Source organism: Piliocolobus tephrosceles, unplaced genomic scaffold (assembly GCF_002776525.5).
Source record: "Piliocolobus tephrosceles isolate RC106 unplaced genomic scaffold, ASM277652v3 unscaffolded_41716, whole genome shotgun sequence".
Taxonomy (NCBI): Eukaryota; Metazoa; Chordata; class Mammalia; order Primates; family Cercopithecidae; genus Piliocolobus; species Piliocolobus tephrosceles.
The window spans coordinates 2,571-24,999 of NW_022326217.1; the positions used below are offsets into that span (position 1 = coordinate 2,571).

Here is a 22,429-nt window from a genome sequence, read left to right on the forward strand (position 1 = left end):
GCCTGACCAACCTGGTGAAACTCGTCTCTACTAAAAATACAAAAATTAGCCAGGTATGGTGGTGCATGCCTGTAATCCCAGCTACTCGGGAGGCTGAGGCAGGAAAATCGCTTTAACTGGGGAGGCAGAAGTTGCAGTGAGTCTGATATCATGCCACTAAACTCCAGCCTGGGCGACAGAGTGAGACTCCATCTCAAAAGAAAACCAAAAAAAAAAAAAAAAAAGGAAAAGAAAATCGTGATTGAAGTCACTCAAATTTTGCATATGCTCAAATAAATTCCCTCTTGGCTGTGGGAAAAACCCAGACAGAACATTATGTGTAAGGGATTTGTAGTTGAAGCACAGAGGGGAATTGTTTTCAATATCAAATTTTTTATGTATCAGATATTAAACTAATAAGAATATCACACTTGATCTTAGCCAAAAGGCCAAAAAAGGATACAAATGGGAATTTGATGAGAACTTCAAAATGTAGTGAAGTTAAAGTTAATACAAGAGGTAAAGTCCTTCTTTGGTTACTCCATCTTTTTTATTCAATTACTGGTACTTAGTGTGTATACTCTTCGCTGGTCCCTAAATACCACACTCTTTTAGTTTCAACCTATGTAGGAATTTACCTACACATTTCATTTTAAAGCAACATATTTGGCATAAAATGAGGCCACTTGAAGTTGAAAAGATTGTATCGAATAAAAGCCACAGAAAATGCAAAAAATAAATGAAAACTTTTAAGAGAGGTGAGTCTTGTATTTCATACCTGGGAACATCCTTAAGAAACTTAACGTCAAAAAAAATGTAAATGACATCAACCAGCAGGATAATCACAGTAATGGCAGTATCTAAAATGTTCAGTAAATCAGAAAAATAATGCTGTCTCCTGTAATATAAAATGGAAAAATATGAGTTCATCTCCCCTGCAAGAAGAGACAGGAATATTTAAAGACCACAAACTATTAACTGATCCCCATTAAGAATTCTAGTTTCATAAATTATTTAAAATGCATGTTCTAGAGTAGACTAAGGGAAAAATATAACATTCATGGGAACTTTTCAAACAATAAATTTATATTCATCATTTGACACATATATATGACTAAAGCACCAATATGGCAATTTAAGTATAGTAAGAGATATAACTAAATGCATATTAACCACCTTTATCATGGATGATGGGGTATCTCTGTCCCCTCAAGCATTTATCATTGTGTTACAAACAATCCAATTACACTCTTTCGATCATTTAAAAATGTACAATTATTATTGACTGTAGTCACCCTGTTGTGCTAGCAAATAGTAGGTGTTATTCATTTTTTTCTATTTTTTCATACCCATTAACCATCCTCACCTCCCCACCCCCAAACTCCTAGTACCATTCGCAGCCTCTGATAACCATCTTTCTACTCGTGTCTATGAGTTCAACTGTTATCCTTTTTAGAGCCCACAAATAAGTGAGAACATGTGATGTTTGTCTTTCTGTGCCTGCCTTATTTCAGTTAACATAGTGATCTCCATTTCCATCCATATTGTTGCAAAAGGCAGGATCTCATTAGCTAAATATAGCTAAGTATAGCTAAATAATAACATTAGCTAAGTATAGCTAAATAATACTCTCTTGTGTATATTTACTATTCTCTTCATCCATTCATCTGTTGATGAACACAGGTTGCTTCCAAACCTAAGCTCTCATGAACAGTGCTACAACCAACATGGGAATGCAGATTATCTCCTCTATGTACTGATTTCCTTTCTTGTGGGTATACACCCAGCAGTGGGATGGCTGGATCACATGGTGGCTCTATTTTTAGTTTTTTTAAGGAACCTCCAAACTGTTCCCCATAGTGGTTCTACTAATTTACAGTCCCATGAACAGTGTATGAGGGTTCTCTTATCTCCACGTTTGCCAGCATTTGTTATTGCCTGACTTTTGGATATAAGCTGTCTTAGCCAGGGTGAGATGATATCTAATTGTAGTTTTCTACACTGTGAATTTCTCTAATGATCAATGTTAAGCACCTCTTCACATGCCTGTTTACCATCTGTATGTTTCCTTTTGAGAAATGTCTATTCAAATCTTATGCTCATTTAAAAAATCATATTATTAGATTTTTTTTCCTATAGAGTTGTTTGAACTCCTTATATATTCTGGTTATATATCCCTTCTCAGATAGGTATTTTGCAAATATTTTCTCCCATTCTGTGGGCTGTCTCTTCACTTTGTTAATTGTTTCCTTTGCTATGAAGAAGCTTTGTAACTTAATGTGATGCCATTTGTCCATTTTTGTTTTGGTTACCTGTGCTTGTGGGATATTGCTCAAGAAATTTTTGTTCAGACCAAAGTCCTGAAGATTCTTCCCGATATTCTCTTGTTATAGTTTCATAGTTTGAGGTCTTGTCTTTAAGCCTTTAATCCATTTTGATTTGATTTTTGTATATGGTGAGAGGTAGGGGTCTAGTTACATTTTTCTGCATGTGGATATCCAGTTTTCCCAGAACCATTTGTTGAAGAGACTGCCTTTTCCTCAATGTATGTTGTTGGCACATTGATTGAAAATGAGTTCACTATAGGTGTGTGGATTTGTTTCTGGGTTCTCTATACTTTTCCATTGGTCTATGTGTCTATGCCAGTGCCATGCTGTTTTGGTTACTATAGTTCTATAGTATAATTTAAACTCAAGCAATATGATTCCTCCAGCTTTGTTCTTTTTGCTTAGAATAGCTGTCATTCTGGGTCTTTTGTGGCTCCATATAAATTTTAGGATTGTTTTTTCTGTTTCTGTGAAGAATGTCATTGGTATTTTGATAGGGAGTACATTGAATGCATAAATTGCTTTGGATAGTAGGGTCTTTTTAACAATATTGCTTCTTCCAATTCATGAACATGGAATCTCTTTCCATTTTGTGGTGTCCTTTTCAATTTCTTTCATCAGTGTTTTATTGTTGTCATTATAAAGATCTTTCACTTCTTTGGTTAAGTTAACTCCTAGGTTTTTAATTTTATTTGTGGCTATTGTAAATAGGATCACTTTTTAAAAGTCTTTTTTCAGATGGTTTACTGCTGGCATATAATATGCTACTGATTTTTGTATGTTGATTTTGTATCCTGCAAATTTACTGAATTTATCAATTCTAGTATTTTTTTTTTGTGCAATCGTTCGTTTTTTCCAAGTAAAATATATCATCTGCAAACACAAGGATAATTTAACTTCTTCCTTCCCAATTCAGATTTCTGTTTTTATTCCCTTTATTTCTTTATCTTCTATGATTGCTCCAGCTAGGACTTCTGGTACTCTGTTGAATAACACTGGTGAAAGTGGGCATCCTAGTTGTGTTCTAGATCTCAGAGGAAAGCTCTTCCATTTCTCCCCATTCAGTGTGATACTGACTGGGGGTCTGTCATATATGGTTTTTATTATATTGAGCTGTGTTACTTCTATACCCAGTTTTTTTTTTTTTTTTTGAGACGGAGTCTCGCTCTGTCGCCCAGGCTGGAGTGCAGTGGCCAGATCTCAGCTCACCACAAGCTCCGCCTCCCGGGTTTACGCCATTCTCCTGCCTCAGCCTCCCAAGTAGCTGGGACTACAGACGTACAGACGCCCGCCACCTCGCCCGGCTAGTTTTTTGTATTTTTTAGTAGAGACGGGGTTTCACCATGTTAGCCAGGATGGTCTCGATCTCTTGACCTCGTGATCTGCCCGTCTCGGCCTCCCAAAGTGCTGGGATTACAGGCTTGGGCCACCACGCCCGGCCCCAGTTTTTTTTAGAGTGTTTATCATGAAGAAATGTTGAATTTTATCAAGCACTTTTTCAGCATTAACTGAAATGATCTTATGGCTTTTATCATTTATTATGTTGATATGATGTATCACTTTGGTTGATTTGTATATTTTGAACCATGCTTGTATCCCAGGGATAAATCCCATTTGTCATGATGAATGATCTCTCCAATACATTATTGAATTCAGCTTTCTAGTATCTTTTTGAGGATTTTTGCATCAATATGCATCAGATATATTGGCCTGTTATCTTCTTTTTTTTTTTGGAGGCAGAGTCTCACTCTGTCACCCAGGCTGGAGTGCATCTGTCGTGATCTGGGCTCACTGCAACCTTCACCTCCCAGGTTCAAGTGATTGTCATGACTCAGCCTCCTGAGTAGGTGGGATTACAGGCACCTACCACCATGCCCAGCTAATTTTTGTATTTTTAGTAGAGACGGGGTTTCACCATATTGGCCAGGCTGCTCTTGAACTCCTGATTTCATGTAATCCATTTGCTCCAGCCTCCCAAAGTACTGGGATTGCGTGTGAGCCACCGCTCCCAGTCTTTCTTATTTTGATGCATCTTTGTCTGCTTTTGGTATCAGGGTAATACTGGCCTTGTGGAATGAGTTTGGAAGTATTTCCTCATCTTCTTCTGCTTTTTGGAATAGTTTAAGCAGGAGTGGTATTTGTTCTTCTTTAAATGTTTAGTAGAATTCAGCAGGGAAGCCATCGAGTCTCAGTATATATATTGGCTATATATGCTGGATGAATATATACTTAAAATTATTATAGCCTCTTGCTGAATTGATCCCTTTATCATTATATAGTGACATTCTTTGTCTCTTCTTATCGTTTTTGTCTTGCAGTCTATTTTATCTGATACAAGGGTAGCTACTCCTGCTCTTTTTTGGTTTCTACTGGAATGGAATACATTTTTCCATTCCTTTATTTTCAGACTAATGGGAGATGAGTGTTTTTTATAGGCCACAGATCAATGGGTCTTGTGTTTTTTGTTTCGTTTTGTTTTTGTTTTTACTTTTATTTATTTATTTGTTTTTTTTGAGGTGGAGTCTTGCTCCATTACCAGGCTGGAGTGCAGTGGCATGATCTCAGCTTATGCAACCTCCGTCTTCTGGGTTCAAGTGATTTTCCTGCCTCAGCCTCCTGAGTAGCTGCGACTACAGGTGTGCACCACAATACCCACCTAATTTTTGTATTTTTAGTAGAGATGGGGTTTCACCATGTTGGCCAGGATTGTCTTCATCTCTTGACCCTGTGATCCACCTGCCTCAGCCCCCAAAGTGCTGGGATTACAGGCGTGAGCCACCGTACCTGACCAGGTCTTGTTGTTTCATCCATTCAGCCATTCTGTCTTTTGATTAAAAAGTTTAATCTGCTGACATTCAATGTTATTATTAATAAGCAAGGACTTACTCTTGCCATTTTGTTAATTGTTTTCTGGTTGTTTTGTAGTCTTCTCTTCCTTCTTTCCTCCCTGTCTTCCATTAGTGAAGGTAATTTTCTCTGGTGACATAATTTAGTTTTATGTTTCTTATTTTCTGTGTATCCATTGTATTTTTTTGGTTTGAGGTTACCATGAGGCTTGCAAATACTATCTTATAACCCATTATTTTAAGCTTATAAAATAACACTGTTTGCATAAACAAAAAAGTAATAAGAAAACTAATACAAACTCTACAACTTAGTCTCATTTCTTTTTAACTATTTGTTATTTCGATTTATATCTTATTATAACATTTATGTCTTCAAAAGTTGTTGTAGTTAATGTTTTTGATTGGCTCATAGTTTAATCTCTCTACTTAGAATAAGAGTAGTTTATACACCATAGTTACAGTGTTATAACATTCTGTATTTTTCTGTGTATTTACTATTACCGGTGAGGTTTAGACCTTCAGGTAGTTACTTATTGCTCATTAATGTCCTTGTCTTTCTGACTGAAGTACTCCCTTTAGCATTTCTTCTAGGACAGGTCTGGTGTTGATGAAATCCCTCAGCTTTTGCTTGTGTGGAAAAGTCTTTATATTTCTCCTTCACTTTGAAGGATATTTTCACTGAATATATTGTTCTAGAGGAAATGTTTTGTTTCCCTCAGCATTTTCAATACGTCATGCCACTCTCTCCTGGCCTGAAACATTTCTGTTAAAAAGTCTGCTGCCAGCTGTATTGTAACTCCATTGTATATTATTGGTTTCTTTTCTCTTGCTGCTTTTAAGATCCTTTCTTTATCCTTGATCTTTGGGAGTGTGATTATTAAATGCCTTGAGGTAGTCTTCTTTGAGTTATATCTGCTTGGCATTTTATAACTTTCTTGTACTTGGATATTGATATCTTTTTGTAGGTTTGGGAAGTTCTGTTACTATCCCTTTGAATAAACTTTCTAAGCCCCCTCTCTCTCTACACCTCCTCTTTAAGGCCAATATCGCTTAGATTTGCCCTTTGGATGCTATTTTCTAGATTCTGTAGGCATGCTTCATTGTTTTTCATTCTTTCCTTTGTCTCCTCTATGTATTTTGAAATAGCCTGCCTTCAAGCTCATTAATTCTTTCTTCTGCTTCATCAATTCTGCTATTAAAAGACTCTAATACATTCTTCACTATGCCAATTACATTCTTTGGTTCCAGAATTTCTGCTTGATAATTTTAAATTATTTCTATATCTTTGTTAAATGTATCTAACAGAATTATGACTTTTTTCTCTGTGTTATCTTAAATTTCTTTGAGTTTCCTCAACACAGCTGTTTTGATTTCTCTGTCTGAAAGGTCACATATCTGTTTCTCCAGGATTGGCCTCTAGTGTCTTATTGAGTTCATTTGGTGAGGTCATGTTTTCCTGGATAGTGTTGATGGTAGCAGATGTTCTTTGGTGTCTAGGCATTGAAGAGTTAGGTATTTATCATAGTTTTCACTGTCAGGGCTTGTTTGTACCCATCTTTCTGGGGAAGGCTTTCCAGATATTGGAAAGAACTTGGCTATTGTGATCTAAGTTGTATCTGCTTTAGGGGGCACCCCAAGCCTCCTAAACTCTGTAGTTCTTGCAGACTCATGTGGTACTGCCTTAATGGTCTTAGACAACATCCAGGATAATTCTCTGGGTTACCAAAAAGAGAGTCTTGTTTTCTTCCCTTAATTTCTCCCAAACAGAGTCTTCCTCTCTGTTCTGACTCACCGTGACACAAACACCCCTGTGGCCACCACTACTAAGACTGCATTAGGTCAGATGTGAAGCCAGCACAGCACTGAGTCTTGCCCAAAACCTGCTGTAACCACTCCCTAGCTATCGCATAAGTTTGCTGAAGCCCTGGGGCTCTACGATCATCACATGGTAAAAACAGCCAGGCCTGTGTCCTTCCCTTCAGGATGGCAAGTTCTCCCAGGCTCCGGGTGAGTCCAAAGGTGCTGGGAATCAGGGCCTAGATCAAAAACTTATAATTCTACCTGGTGTTTTATTGTGCTATGGCTGAGCTGGTTGAACTGTCACTCAAACCACAAGATGCAGTCCTCCCCACTCTTTCCACACCTCTCCAAAAGCAGAGGAGCATCAATCTATGGCTACCAAACTCAAACACAGGCCATGGGGGTACTGCCAGACTACCACCAAGGTTCTCCTAAGGCCCAAAGGCTTTTAAATCAGCTTGAGGTGAATCCTCGTTGCTTTTTTTTTTTTGGAGGGAGGGGGACGGAGTCTCACCCTGTCACCCAGGCTGGAGTGAAATGGCACAATCTCGGTTCATTGCAACCTCCGCCTCCTGGGTTCAAACAATTCTCCTGCCTCAGCCTCCCGAATAGCTGGGATTACAGGCTCCCGCCACCACACCCAGCTAATTTTCATATTTTTAGTAGAGACAGGGTTTCACCATCTTGGCCAGGTTGGTCTCGAACTCCTGACCTCATGATCCACCAGCCTTGGCCTCCTAAAGTGCTTCTTAGAAAAGTACAAAATAGCTTTATGCTTTATAAAAATAATCAAACTTACCCTTCTACAAATACTCGAAGAAGAACATCCATGAGAAAAAATAAGGCAATAGCTAGAGAAATAGAATGATACTCCAAAGGAATACAAACGTTGCTATCAGTGAAAATTAGGTCAGCAAAGATCAGAGCCACATCCAATAAGATCAGGAAAACTCCAAATATTCTACAATAAATAAATAAATAAATAAATAAATAAATAAATAAATAAATAACAGCAAAGATAAAGGGGCTTGTGTCCCTACAGTTATACTATATTTAGGCCAATGATCGGGTACGGAAATGTTATTATTTAGTATTAAACTGCCCAGTGGCAGGAAAAACTGTAATGTTATAGAATCTCAGAAACATCACTGTTCTCATCCAATAGAAGCAGTTCTTAATAAATAAAATTCCCACCAAACCACTTCACAAGATGTTATCATGCCTTTTTATAGTAGAAACATCACACTAACACCTCAAGAGAGAAAAGTAAAACTGAATTAAAATTAAAATTACCTGTGTCTGTTTGTGAACTCTTCTTAAAATTTGAGAATTTCATAAGAAGTTTATACCCATTTCTCATAAAAAATAAAATCTTATTAATCTTGATAATTCTTAAGAATTTATTAATAAAAACCAAAGGAAAGCATGAGTAACATAAGTTCTTAAAAGACCAAGTTTTTTGTCAGTGACATTTTCAACAAGTACATGATTACATATTTATGGACAATTCTAGTACAGTGATGGGTACATGAGAAATAATTCAATTCCATATGTATTTATAGTACTGAACTCTAAAGTACCTCCTGAAACTTGCTGTTACATATTCTAAACACATACCCCATAAATTGTTTACATTATTTGCCTAATCTATGAAGATGAACATCTTCAAAGTACTTTTCAAAAAGTTGCAGCTCAAGTTAAAATATCATTAATTCCAAAGGAAACAATTATATTGTGTAAATCTATATCATATTGAATAAATCTATATGATAGTATGAAATCTTACTCTTATGTAGAGAAGAGTCTAAGTAAATTGTTTCCAGAATTAAAGAGTAATTCTGGATGTATAAAGGTACTTAATAAAACACGTTACTTATAATTATAGAATTTTAACACTCGATTTTCATTAACTTTACTTGTGCAGATGGAAGAAAAATAATATTAACATGTTACTATTAATCTTAGGCAAAAGCCATTTCTTTGCAAGTCTTAAAGTCGAGCTTAAACCAAACTTCCATGATAAATTAGTTTACATCAGATGGGGCACATAGCTACTTAGCAACTCATGAACAGGAAATGCTTTTTGGTTTTGTTTTTTATTTCAATCTTTCTCATTGAAATATTAAGTATATATATATATATATATATACATCTCACTTTGTCACCCGGGCTGCAGTGCAATAGCGTGATCTCGGCTCACTGCAATCTCCGCCTCCCAGATTCAAGCGATTCTTCCACCTAGGCCTCCTGAGTAGCTGGGATTACAGGCACCCGCCATCATGCCCGGCTAATTTTTGTATTTTTAATAGAGACGGGGTTTCACCATGTTAGCCAGGCTGGTCTTGAACTCCTGATCTCAGGTGATCTGCCCGTCTCGATCTCCCAGAGTGCTGGGTTTACAGGCGTGAGCTACTGCACCCAGCCAAGTCTCAGATATATTTAATACGTGGTGTTTTTTATGCATTAAGTCTCAGGTATACTTAATACATGTTGTTTTCTATGTCTCACATACCCAATTGCAAAGGATGATACAATTGAATGAACAATTTTCTTAATCTTGTTGCTGCAAAAAGAAGCAAAAATAAAATTAATCAGATTTCTTCTAATCTATATCATAAATCTAACCAAAAAACAAAGGCCTTTGTAAATACAATGTTAAAAGACAATTATTCAGAAGTTATATAACAAAATCCTTTTTAACAAAAACTAAAATTTTATCCTTTCTGCTCCCTGAGTAGTTTACTTTCCTATCCAGAATATACGTGAATAAGACAGTAAACTTTGGATGTTTAGTAACATTTCCATTGCATGCAAAGCCCCAACTCCAACTTTATGGCAATACTAAACATAATCTTGTGGTCATCAACTCAAGGAATATAGCATGAAAACAGAAAAGAGTGGTAGAAGAGAACTGTATTTTAATGTCAGCCTGGGCAAGTCATCAAACTTTGGCCAGATCTCAGTTTCCATAGCAATAAAGTAAGGTATTTCAAGGATGAGCATAGGGAGTAAATGATGCTCTTGTCATCTCTTTGAGACTAGCCACCTAGTGAACAGATACACATTAGTGAGAGCTGCATTTGAGGTTGCATATGAACTGCAGAGGTAAGACATTTCAGTAAGATATACTTCAAAGCAGAAACACCCAAAAGACTGGGCTCCTTCCATTAATCCAAGAAAGGAGAACCTGCTTGATGGAGCCTCCAGTAATGCCTCATTTTACCTTATGGCTGAAGACAAGGTAGCTAATGAGGAACAATTTTTTGTCCTTACTGAAGCCTCCTATTTTGGAGGCTCTTTAGGAGGAGAAGCCTCTGACATAGCAGGCATCAGTAGGAAAACCCTTCAGGAAGTTTCTGTCATACTGAAGCCTCCAACACAGGACTCAAATTTCACCATGAAAGGCATGAATCGTAAAACAATGCTCCCAGTCTGTGCCTAAGACTGGAGAACAAAGAGGACAGATACTGAGGAGAACTGGAGCACTGCCAAAATTGACCTTTGACATGAACAGACATTTCTCAAAAGAAGACATACATGTGGCCAAGAAGCATATGAAAAATAGCTCAATATCACAGATTAGAGAAATGCAAATCAAAACCACATGAGATGCCATTTCATACCAGACAATAGTCAGAATGGCTCTTATTAAAGAGTCAAAAAATAACAGATGCTGGCTAGGTTGCAGAGAAAAGGGAACACTTATACAATATTGGTAGAAGTGTGAATTAGTTCAACCATTGTAAAAAGCAGTATGGCAATACCTCAAAGAGCTAAAAGCAGAACTACTATTTGACTGAGCAATCCCATTACCTAGTATATACCCAGAGGAATAGAAATCATTTTACTGTAAAGACATATGCATATGAATGTTCACTGCAGCACTATTTACAATAGTAAAGACATGGAATCAACACAAGTACCCATCAATGACAGATTGGATAAAGAAAATGTGGTACATATACACCCTGGAATACTATGCAGCCATAAAAAAGAATGAGATCAGCCGGGCATGGTGGCTCACGCCTGTAATCCCAGCACTTTGCAAGGCCGAGGTGGGCAGATCACGAGGTCAGGAGATAGAGACCACCCTGGCTAACACAGTGAAACCCTGTCTCTACTAAAAATACAAAATAAATTAGCCGGGTGTGGTGGCAGGCACCTGTAGTCCCGGCGACTCGGGAGGCTGAGGCAGGAGAATGGCATGAATGCGGGAGGCAGAGCTTGCAGTGAGCCGAGATTGTGCCACTGCACTCCAGCCTGGGTGACAGAGTGAGACTCTGTCTCAAAAAAAAAAAAAGAAAAAAAAAAAGAGAGAATGAGATCATGTCTTCTGTGGGAACGTGGATGGAGCTAGAGGCAATTATCCTTAGCAAACTAGTGCAGAAAGTGAAAATCAAACACTGAATTTCTCATTTGTAAGTGGTAGCTAAATGATAAGGATGTAAGAACACAAGGAGGGAAACAAACACTGGGGTCTACTGAAGCAGGGAGGGTAGGAGGAGAGAGACAAGCAAAAAAGATCACTATTTGGGTATTGAGCTTAATACCTGGGTGATGAAATAATATGTAAAACAAACCTCCCTGACATGTGTTTACCTATGTAACAAACTTTCACATGTACCTCCAAACCTAAAATAAAAGTTAAAAAAACAAAATTGGCCTTTGACGAATGATGTTAACCTGAGATAAAGGAAATCCCCAATCCTTCTAAACTTCCTCTCCTCCACCTGGACCCACCACCTCTACCCAGGCTTAGAAAGTTAAGGCTGATGTAGACAGAGGATCAATTGGCCAAAAGGGGCGAATTCTTTCCCAAAGTTGCCATTCTCTTACAAGAACCTCTGATCCCACACAGTCTACTGGATCTCTGGGTATCAAGGAAATGTCATCAATCTGAATTCACTTGACAATATGACCATACAGAACCAAGCCTGACAGATCATGAAGGCATGAAGGAGTGGCTTGGGTACTTGTAGCCCCTTCAATCTGTTTCAGTGTCCCCTGAAACTATACCAAGTAAATATACAATTGAGACATTTTTGGTTTAAAAAGTGTATTATGTAAATGCAGCTTCAAGCAGTTACGTGCAGAGTTTGCAGGGAAATAGCTATGACTCAATAAATTCATATCCAGGAAAAGTACCTTTCACATTTGAGAGCAACAGACACTGCAACATGCAACAACTCAAAGCATAGCCTCTATGTACCTTTCCTAAAAACAATTACTCAAAGTGCTTGAGTCAGCTGAGCAATGAATCAAAATGAAGAACACAGAAATAAGGAAGATGACTTATAGAGAAAAGATGGTAAATAATATAAACTCAGAAGCAAGTCTAAATAAATCTGTTAATGTAGCATAAAAATGTAGCACATGAAAATGTAAATAAATGATTGTAAAAGTAAAGACAATATAAAATTACCAATAATAGTATTGACTTAAATTTTTGGCATTATTACACTAGGATTCAAGGTTTGGAAGAAGATAGAAGTAAAGGCAGATTGCATTTCCTATCTTTTACAAGTACAAGTCCAGTTTTATTCTCGATATTGATGGAGAAAAATGGTATAATTATGTTTTCTAAATATTTAAATATAAACATTGATAGACTAGAAATGGGCTTCTGACTTGCATATCAGTAAAAAATGAAAGGGATAAAAACAAATCGATTACTAGCAAATTTAAAAAGAAAATATCAAAGTATTTTTCATCAAGAAAAAGTAAGATAATAAAGCCAAACATACCAGAAATCATAAATACAGACATATTACTCTCATCTTCCATATTGAGAAATACTCTCAGATAACTTTAAAATTAAAGGCAATACATGCTATACACAGGAGACAAAAACTAAATTGAAATGACAGTTTAAAAATAAAGAGATACAGGCTGGGTGCACTGGCTCATGCCTGTAATCCCAGCATTTTGGGAGGCTGAGGCGGGTGGATCACGAGGTCAAGAGATCGAGACCATCCTAGCCGACATGGTGAAACCCAATCTCTACCAAAAATACCAAAAATTAGCTGGACATGGTGGTGTACACCTGTAGTCCCAGCTATGCGGGAGGCTGAGTCAGAAGAATGGCTTGAACCCAGGAGGTGGAGGTTGCAGTGAGCCAAGATCATGCCAGTACACTCTAGCCTGGCCACAGAGTCAGACTCCATCTCAGAAAAAAAAAAAAGAGAAAAAGATATGAGATACTAAACTTAAAACACTGAAAGTTCCAATATTAATATCAAAGTTGAATTCAATGCACAAATATTAACTATGACCATGACTTATTTTTTATCAATAGAAAGTGGAAGCTACATGACACTTGTTGCAGGGAGTCAGGGACCCCGAAGGGAGGTACCAGCTGAAGCTGCGGCAGAAGAACATAAATTGGGAAGATTTCATGGACATTTATTAGTTCCCCAAATTAGTACTTTTATAATTTCTTATACCTGTCTTTACTGTAATCTCTGAACATAAATTGTGAAGACTTCATGGACACTTATCACTTCCCCAATCAACACTCTTGTATTTTCCTATGCCTGTCTTTAATCTCTTAATCCTGTCATCTTCATAAACTGAGGAGGATGAATGTCGCCTCAGGACCCTGTGATTGTGTCAACTGCACAAATTGTTTGTGGAGCATGTGTGTTTGAGCAATATGAAATCTGGGCATCTTAAAAAAAGAACAGTATAACAGCAATGTTCAGGGAACAAAAGAGGTAACTTTGAACTGGCCGCTGGTGAGCTAGAGGAAACAGAGCTATATTTCTCCTCTTTCAAAAGCAAATAGGAGAAATATCGCTGAATTCTTTTTCTCAGCAAGGAACACCCCTGAGAAAGAGAATGCACCCTGAAGGTAGCCTTCTAGATGGCCCCCGTTAAGGCGTGAGGTCTTTTGTGGTTGAAGCCCAAGGGATGAAATAAGCCCCAGTCTCCTGTAGTGCTCCCAGGCTTATTAGGCGGCGGAAAATTCCCGCCTAATAAATTTTGGTCAGACAGGTTGTCTGCTCTCAAACCCTGTTTCCTGATAAGATGTTATCAACGAAAATGCGCGCCCAAAACTTCATTAGCAATGTTAATTTCACCTCATCCGGTAGTCCTGTCATCCTGCCCTGCCTCCATTTGCTTTGTGATATTTTATTACCTTGTGAAGTATGTGATCTCTGTGACCCACACCCTATTAGTGCACTCCCTCCCCTTTTGAAAATTGCTAATAAAAACTTGCTGGTTTTACGGCTTGGGGAACATCACGGATCCTGCCGACATGTGATGTCTTCCCCGACACCCAGCTTTAAATTTCTCTCTCTTGAACTCTTTCCCTTTATTTCTGAACCCAGCCGAGACACTTAGGAAATAGAAAAGAACCCATGTTAAACATTGTGAGCAGGTTCTCCTGATAGACACTAACAAGATCATTTTTAATGAAACGGGATTTGTATTGAGGGCAGGTGCTATCTCTCCCACAGGACACATTTGTCTCTGGTACAGACTGGCAGTATGGAGATGGCCATGATACAAAGCACTGAAAACACTGTACTGACTCTCTGGTCTTCCTGCTCTCACTCTAGATCACTAAAACAGGGTAAGGACAATACAGGGGGATGATATTTTGATGCTGTGAAAACTATTCGTCACACAGGAGAAAAGTAAATTTCTACACGTTATGCCTTAAGACAAAGTAAATTCAGGGCAGCTATTTTATTTAAATAAAGAAAATAAATTCAAAACAGAAATCTTGGTGAATATATTTAAAATCTTGGAGTAGAGAAGGTCATAGTTAATATTTGTGCTTTGAATTCAACTTTGAATTTTTTTTTTCTGAGAATAACATTAAAGGCATAAATCACAAAGAAAAGTACAGGTACATTGGATTATATGAAGATTAAACACTTTTATATAGTGAAAAGCAAGACAACCTAGGAGAAATTACTCATATTACATAAAATAGAAAAAGGATCAACAGATTTAACTTTTCAGTCTGAAGACAGAAAAGCACCCCAATTTTAATTGGGCAAAGGTAGTTTGGAAATGATGAAATAGTAACTGAAAAAAGCATAAATGAAGGTATGTCAAGGAATGTGCATTAGAACAAACATATTTACTAATATCAAAGAAATCAATGATGGCTAGCATTAAGTATTGGAGGGGAGAAATGTACACTTTTGCATCTTGATGTTCAAGCACATATCAATATCAATAGCGTCACTATCATTCCCTTTGACACAGGATTTCCACTTCTGAGAATTTGTAATAAACAAATAACCAACAATATGCAAAGATTTAGCCTCAAATGTATTCATTTTTTGTAACAGTAAAAACTTGTACAAAACTTAATTGTTCAGCAATATCTGACTATTAAATGAATTATAACACATCTACACCACGCAGTATTACACAACTATTACAAATAATGTTGTAAGTGCACATGAATATACATTAAAAAGAAAACAGACATGATGCCATTAAGTAATAAGGTTATTTACAAAAGAATATACGTATGGTCTTGTATCTGTAAACATAAAAATGTATAGGCTTAAAGAACTTAGAAGTTCATGTATCAAAGTTTAAGAATGACTGAATGTGGGTAGATTCGTTGACTGTATTTTCTGATTTTCCTTTCATAAACTCTTATGTTATTTTCAGTTTTTGGCACAAAACCTATTTACAGAGCTACAGAGTTTTCAAAGTGTTTTTGCATGTTATTTTAGTTTTATTACTAATTTTTTACAATACAATATCCACTACATAGAAAGCATTATAACCAGTTTACATCTGAATAATCTAAAAGTTAAACAGGTTTAGTGACTTGCTGAGTATCAGGTGAATGAATATATGATGTCAAAGCCAAGCACTGATTCCAGCTTTTACTATAAATCCAACATCATCCCCCTGGTATGAAACACCAGTGTTTCTCACAGGGACTACTGCCAATTCCTCCTATGTCTATGCAATGAGACTTTGTAACTTAAACTTAAAACAAAACAAAAACCTGCTTTATTTCGTTTGGAGTGGGGAAAGAAAAAGGAAATGCTTGCCTTGCTCAGTCTGTCTAATTTTCCCTCAGCCCTGGGCAGCTCCATTACAGAAAATGTATAGCTAGTATGCAGACACACAGTTTAATTAAGTGGTGCCATGAATTCTTCATTGATGGCCCATGATAAAAATTTCTAGAAAATGAAAACTCAGGGTAATTTGAAGAACTATTTGTATTTGCCCTCTGTTTCCCATGTAATCTTTGTTTAGACACCAACAGTTTACAACCATGATGAGTTAACTTCCTCTATGGCAGTACTTCCTCTCCAACATTGACACAAGCTGGTGAATGGTTACACAACTGGGCAAGAAAGCAGCAGAAGAAAAATCTCCTGAATATGTCTGCAGTTCAGACACAAGGCAGTTTCATTACAGTGAGTGCATGGTAAAATGCCTTCAGGTCAGTGCAATAGGAAGTACTCAGTACTCTAGTGAGATTAGAAACAGAGAAGAATAAAATCCCAATGAGCATAACGAGGTCTTTAGTCAGCAAAACATGTTTGCTTTTGCTATTAATACCATTTGCTCATAGGTGAAATCTACAAAACTGGAATCACACATGATCCAGTAAAAATGAGAAAGGTTCACTATTGATGAGTAAGTAGCATTCTGCATTCCTGTTTTCTTTTAAAATAAAAAAAAAAAAAAAAAACTTCTCATGAAGTTAATTTCTTCTAAGGATACTTTTTACATTTTCAAGCTAGAAGAAAATTTATTCCTGAATGGATGGATTTTTTTTTTTCAAAATAATACTTGTCTAAGTATTCAATTGGAATAAATATGGTGTACTCTCCCACCCATACATTTTGATATCCTTCCGTAGTTTCCCTTTTTCCTTCTTGCCTCAGCTTAAGCCCTGTTTAAGTAAAGAAAAGAGATCCATCAATGGCTCCCTCCTTTCAGACTTCAAACTGACTTACTCATATGAAGCGACATATTCAGCATTTTCATAATCTTCAAACCTGGAAAGTCGTTCTGACACACTTTAGCCACCAAGAAAATGCAAAAATATATCATTAGATATTTGTTACACAAAACAGTGAAGAAGAATTTATTTGAATAAAAAGAATTCCATGAATCTAAAGAATATAGTAAACACCACTTAGCTCACTGGAAGACCTAACATTTAAGAAAGAAAATTACAATCATTAACCAGAAACTCTGTTCTCATGGATACTCCCAACACTGAATTTTGCATAGTTTTCTAGTCTTTTCTGTCTCTTTCTATACATGTATATAAAGATATATAAAAGAATACATATAGTTATATACATAAATGTGTATAGACATATCGCAAAGACATTGTGGGTTTCATTCTAGACCACTGCAGTAAAGCAAAAACTGCATCAAGTGACTCATACAAATGTTTTAGTTTCCCTATGCATATAAAAGTTATGATTATACTACACTGCAGTCTGTTAAGTGTACAATGGCATTATGTCTAAAAAAATTATGCACATACCTTAATGTAAAACTACTTTATTGGTTTAAAATATGCTAATGATCACCTGAGCCTTTAGCAAATCATAATCTTTTTGCTGCTGGAGGGCATTGCCTCCATGTTGATGGCTGCTGACAGATCAGAGTCATGGTTGCCAATGGTTGGGGTGGCTGAGGCAATTTCTTAAAATAAGACAACAACAAACTTCACTGTATCAAATGACTCTTCCTTTCACAAGTGATTTCTCTGTAACATGTGATGCCATTTGATAGCATTTTACCCACAGTAGAACTGTTTTCAAAATTGAAGTGAATCCTCTCAAATCCTACCACTACTTTATCAACCATACTTTATTTATATAGAATGAGTTAGGAAGACTTTCCTCAGCTGTAATTTTTTGCAATAGTGTAAGAATTGATATTAGTTTATTTTTTAAAGTAGGTAGAATTAAGCAGTGAAGTCATCAGATCCTGGACTTTGTTGAAAGTCTTTTTGTTACTGATTCAATCTCATTACTTCTTTTTGGTCTGTTCAGGTTTTTGATTTCTTCTCGGTTTAGTCTCAGTAGGTTGTATGGGTCGAGGATTTTATGCACTTCTAGGTTTTCAAATTTATTGTAGAGTTGTTCATAACAGTGTCTAATAATCCTTTTTATTTCTGTCATATCTGTTGTGAGGTCTCTTTTCTTGTTTCTGATTTTATTTATATGGGTCTTCTCTTTTTCTTAGTCTAGCTGACGGTTTGTTGATATTTTTAAACCTGCTTTTTGTTGTTAACCTTTTGTAAATCTTGCCTCAATTTTGTTTATTTCTGTTTGGTCTTTATTATTCATTTCCTTTTAATAATTTGGGATTTGGTTTGTTCTTACCATAGTAGTTTCTTGAGGTAGAATTGTTAGGTAGTTTATTGGAAATTTTTCTAGTTTTTTGATCCAGGTGTTTATTGCTATGAACATGCTTCCTAACCTTCAAAGTTATTATTGGTAGGTGAGGAGTTACTTCTCACATTTTATTGTTTTCTGGTTGTTTTGTATATGTTTTGTTCCTTTCTGCCTCTCTGTTTACTTTTGTAGTTGGGTGGTTGTCTGTAGTGATAAGGTTTCATCCCTTTCTCTTTCTCTTTTATGTATTGACTCTACCAGCGACGTTTAAAGTTTTACATGTTTTTATGATGGTGGTTATCATCTTTCTACTTCCAGAAGTAAGACTCCCTTGGGCATTTCTTGTAAGGCTGGTCTAGTGGTGATGAATTATCTTGGTTTTTGTTTACCTGTTATCATCTTTTTACTTCCAGAAGTAAGACTCCCTTGGGCATTTCTTGTAAGGCTGGTCTAGTGGTGATGAATTATCTTGGTTTTTGTTTACCTGTGACAGATTTTATGTCTTCTTCATTTGTAAAGGATAGCTGCACTGGGTATAATATTCTTGGTTGAAAGATTTTTTTCTTTCAGAACTTTGAATATATCATCCCATTCTTTTCCAGTCTAAGATTTCTGCAGGGAAATCAGCTGCTTGTCTAATGAGAATTCCATTGTAAGTCTTTTCCTGCTTTTCTCTTGCTATCTTAAAAAACCTTTGTCACAGCTGTTTGCCTGCTTGGAAGCATGCACTCCAGGAGTGGCCTCAAGGGCTATTACCCATGCCTGGTATGTGGGTACACAGCTGCTCATCTGGCCTGAGGCCAGTCTGCTGGGGGAAACCCATGGGCCAAATATGGAGCTGCATGGCTGCTACGCTGAACTGAAGGCATCTTTGGCAGGGCTGGCCAACAGGGGGTGTTTCTCAGGCCTGGGATACAGTCAAATAACTTCTCAGCTGTCCTGGAAGTGTGTCTGCTGGGGGTGGTCCACAGGGCTATTCTAGCTCAGGATGTGGGCACACTGCTACTCAGCTGGCCTGGGTAGTGCCTGCCAGGGGAAGCCCAGGGGGCTGCTTCTAAGACCTAGGATGTGGGCACAAGGCTGCTCAGTTGGCCTAGGGGCATGTCTTCTGGGAGTAGCCCATGGGGCTCTTTCTCAGGTCCAAGACATGGGCATTCATGGCTGATTGGCTGGTCTGGAGGTGCATCTGCTGGGAATGGGTACAGGAATGTTTCTCAGGCTCATGAAAGGTTGCACAACTGCTTAGTTGGCCTGGGAGTGTTTCTGTGGGGGGTGACCTACAGGGCTGTTCCTCAAACTGGGACATAGGTGTCTGGCTGCTTAGTTGGCCTGAGGGTATGCTGGCCACAGTAAGCTCCCAGGGTTGTTTCTCAGCCCTGAGACTCAGGCACACACAGCTCCTTGTTTCTCAGGTCTGAGACACAGGTTCAAGGCCCACTCAGTGGTGTGCCTGCTGGGGGCAGCCTGTGGGACTGTTTCTCAGGCCCTTATTAAAGGCAGAGGGCTGCTGGGCAGGTCAGGAGCATGCCTGTGGTGGATGAGGCCTGCAGGGCTGTTTCTCAGGTCCTGAGCATGGACTCATAGTCACCCTCTTGACCCTGGAGTATATCAGCTGCTCAGAGGCTTAGGGGACTCTCCCACTTGAGAGAGGGCATGTAGTGGTTTGGCTAGCTCAAGGGTGAGTTCACCCTGGATGGGACTGCAGATTATTCCTCTGTCTGAAAGTGTAGTGGTGGAGGTTGATTTCCCTGCTCTTCAGGACTTGAGTTACCACCAATCCTGGGACCAACCTCCACACAGCTGGGGTTGTGGCTTTAACCCACCCATGTGGGCTTGGTATACTGAAGGTAAAGCTTCAGTGCTGGAGAGGCACAGTGGCTACTGGCCCCCAGAGGAGGGCACACTCAAGAGATGACTCTGGTCTCAAGTTGGTGATGTGTTGCTGCAGCTTAGGTCTCTGGGGTGGGAAGCCTTCACCTTGTACTCCTAGTCCAGGACATGCAACTGTGTAAATTCTTGGCAGTACTCCACACTGGCCTCAGGGCTTGAAAATACTGTGAGATTTTCCTTAAGACTCCGTGTTTGTGATGGCAGTGGGGCTGGTGGGGATCTTCTCTTTACCTTCACCCTGCAGTGAGAAGTCCTTCCTGTCTCTGAGCCAATTCAACCCAGGTGGGGGAGAAGGGGCTGCAAAGGCTGAGTGCTTCCATGCTGTGGGGTCTTCCAGTCACCACAGGTGTGTCTCCACCCCTTTGCTGCACTCCAGGACTATCCCTTTGATACTCTAATCGGACCTTAGATGCGTATTTGTTGCGTAGGTTTTTTCTTGTTGGAGAGATGAGCATAAGGCATCTCTAGTCACCCATCTTGCTTCATTTAGCATAATTCATAAGAGCCCTAGGATTTTCAGAACACTCAATGATCATTGGCCTCAACTTAAAGTCACCAGTTTCATTAGCCCCTAAAAGAGAATCGGCCTGTGCTTTGAAGCTTTGAAACCATGCATTGACTTCTCCTCTCTAAATGTAAAAGTCCTAGATGGCATCTTCTTCCAATAACAGGCTATCTTGTCTACACTGAAAATCTGTTGTTTAGTGTGGCCACCTTCATCAGCTGTCTCAGCTACATCTTCTGGTTAACTTGCTGCTGCTGGATAACAGCACTTGCTGTTTCACCTTGCACTTTTATGTTATGGAGATGGCTTCTTTTCTTAAACCTCATGAACCAACCTGTTAGCTTCAAGCTTTTCTTCTGCAACTTACTTACCTCTCTCAGCCATCACTGAATTGTAGAGAGAGAGGGCCTTGTCCTGGATTAGGCTTTGGCTTAAGGAAATGCTATGGCTGGTTTGATCTTCTATCCAGACCACTAAAACCTTCTCCATATTAGCAATCAGACTGTTTTGCTTCCTCATCATTTGTATGGAGTAGCAGTCTTAATTTTCTTCAAGACTATATATAAACATATATAAATATACATATATACACATATACACATATATAATATATGTATGTATATATATTTATATATTGCATTCACAACTTGTCTGACTGGTGCAGAAGTCTAGCCTTCCTCACAATCATTTTGAGCTTTTAGTTTGCAGTGAGAGGCTTGTGACTCTTCCTTTCATTAGGGACACTTAGAAACCCTCATAGATTTATTAAATGACCTACTTTCAATATTGTTGTATCTCAGGAAATAAGGAGGCCCAAGAAGAGGGAGAGAGGTGGGGGATGTCTCCTCTGTGGAGCAGTCAAAAAACACATGACATTGATTAAGGTAGTTGTCCTATAGGGCATGGTTCATGTTCATGTTGACCCCAAAGACTTACAATAGTAACATCAAAGATCACTGAGCACAGATCATAACAGATAGGTTAACAACAAGAACGTTTTAAATAGGCTGGGTGCGGTGGCTCACACCTGTAATCCCAGCAGTTTGGGAGGCCAAAGTGGGCGGATTACAAGGTCAGGAGTTTGAAACCAGCCTGCTGAACATGGTGAAACTCCATCTCTACTAAGAATATAAAAATTTGCTGGGCGTAGTGGCGGGCGCCTGTAATCCCAGCTACTCAGGAGGCTCAGGCAGGGGAATTGCTTGAACCTGGGAGGCAGAGGTTGCAGTGAGCTGAGATCGTACCACCGCATGCCAGCCTGGGTGTCAGAGTGAGAGTCTGTCTCAAAAATAAAAAAAGTTTAAGATATTGCAAGAATTCCCAAATGTGACACAGAGACACAAACTGAGCACATGCTGTTAGAAAAATGAAACCAAGAGACTTGCACAATGCAAGGTTGCTACAAACCTTCAGTTTATAAAAAAGTAGTATCTGAGGGGCAATAAAGCACAATAAGGTATACATGTATACACATACACATATGTGTACATATATACTATATATGTATACATACAGGCTAAACAATATATATACATGCATGTCTATATGCTAAAGTATATATATTAAAAAGACTACTAATGTTATTAATTGGGGTTAGTGCTACAGAATTTATCTATATAGATACATATATGTACATACATAAAGATGTATATATGCACATATATACATATAGATATATGTATATAGGTATGTTCATACATATACACATACATGTATGTAGGTATCTATATATAC

The 22,429-nt window shown here is 38.1% G+C and overlaps 1 pseudogene; it reads right to left on the reverse strand.

Annotated features, from left to right (window-relative positions):
- Positions 1-321: 321 nt before the first annotated feature.
- Positions 322-440, reverse strand: LOC113223535 (annotated as a pseudogene).
- Between the last annotated feature and the right edge of the window lie 21,989 nt (positions 441-22,429).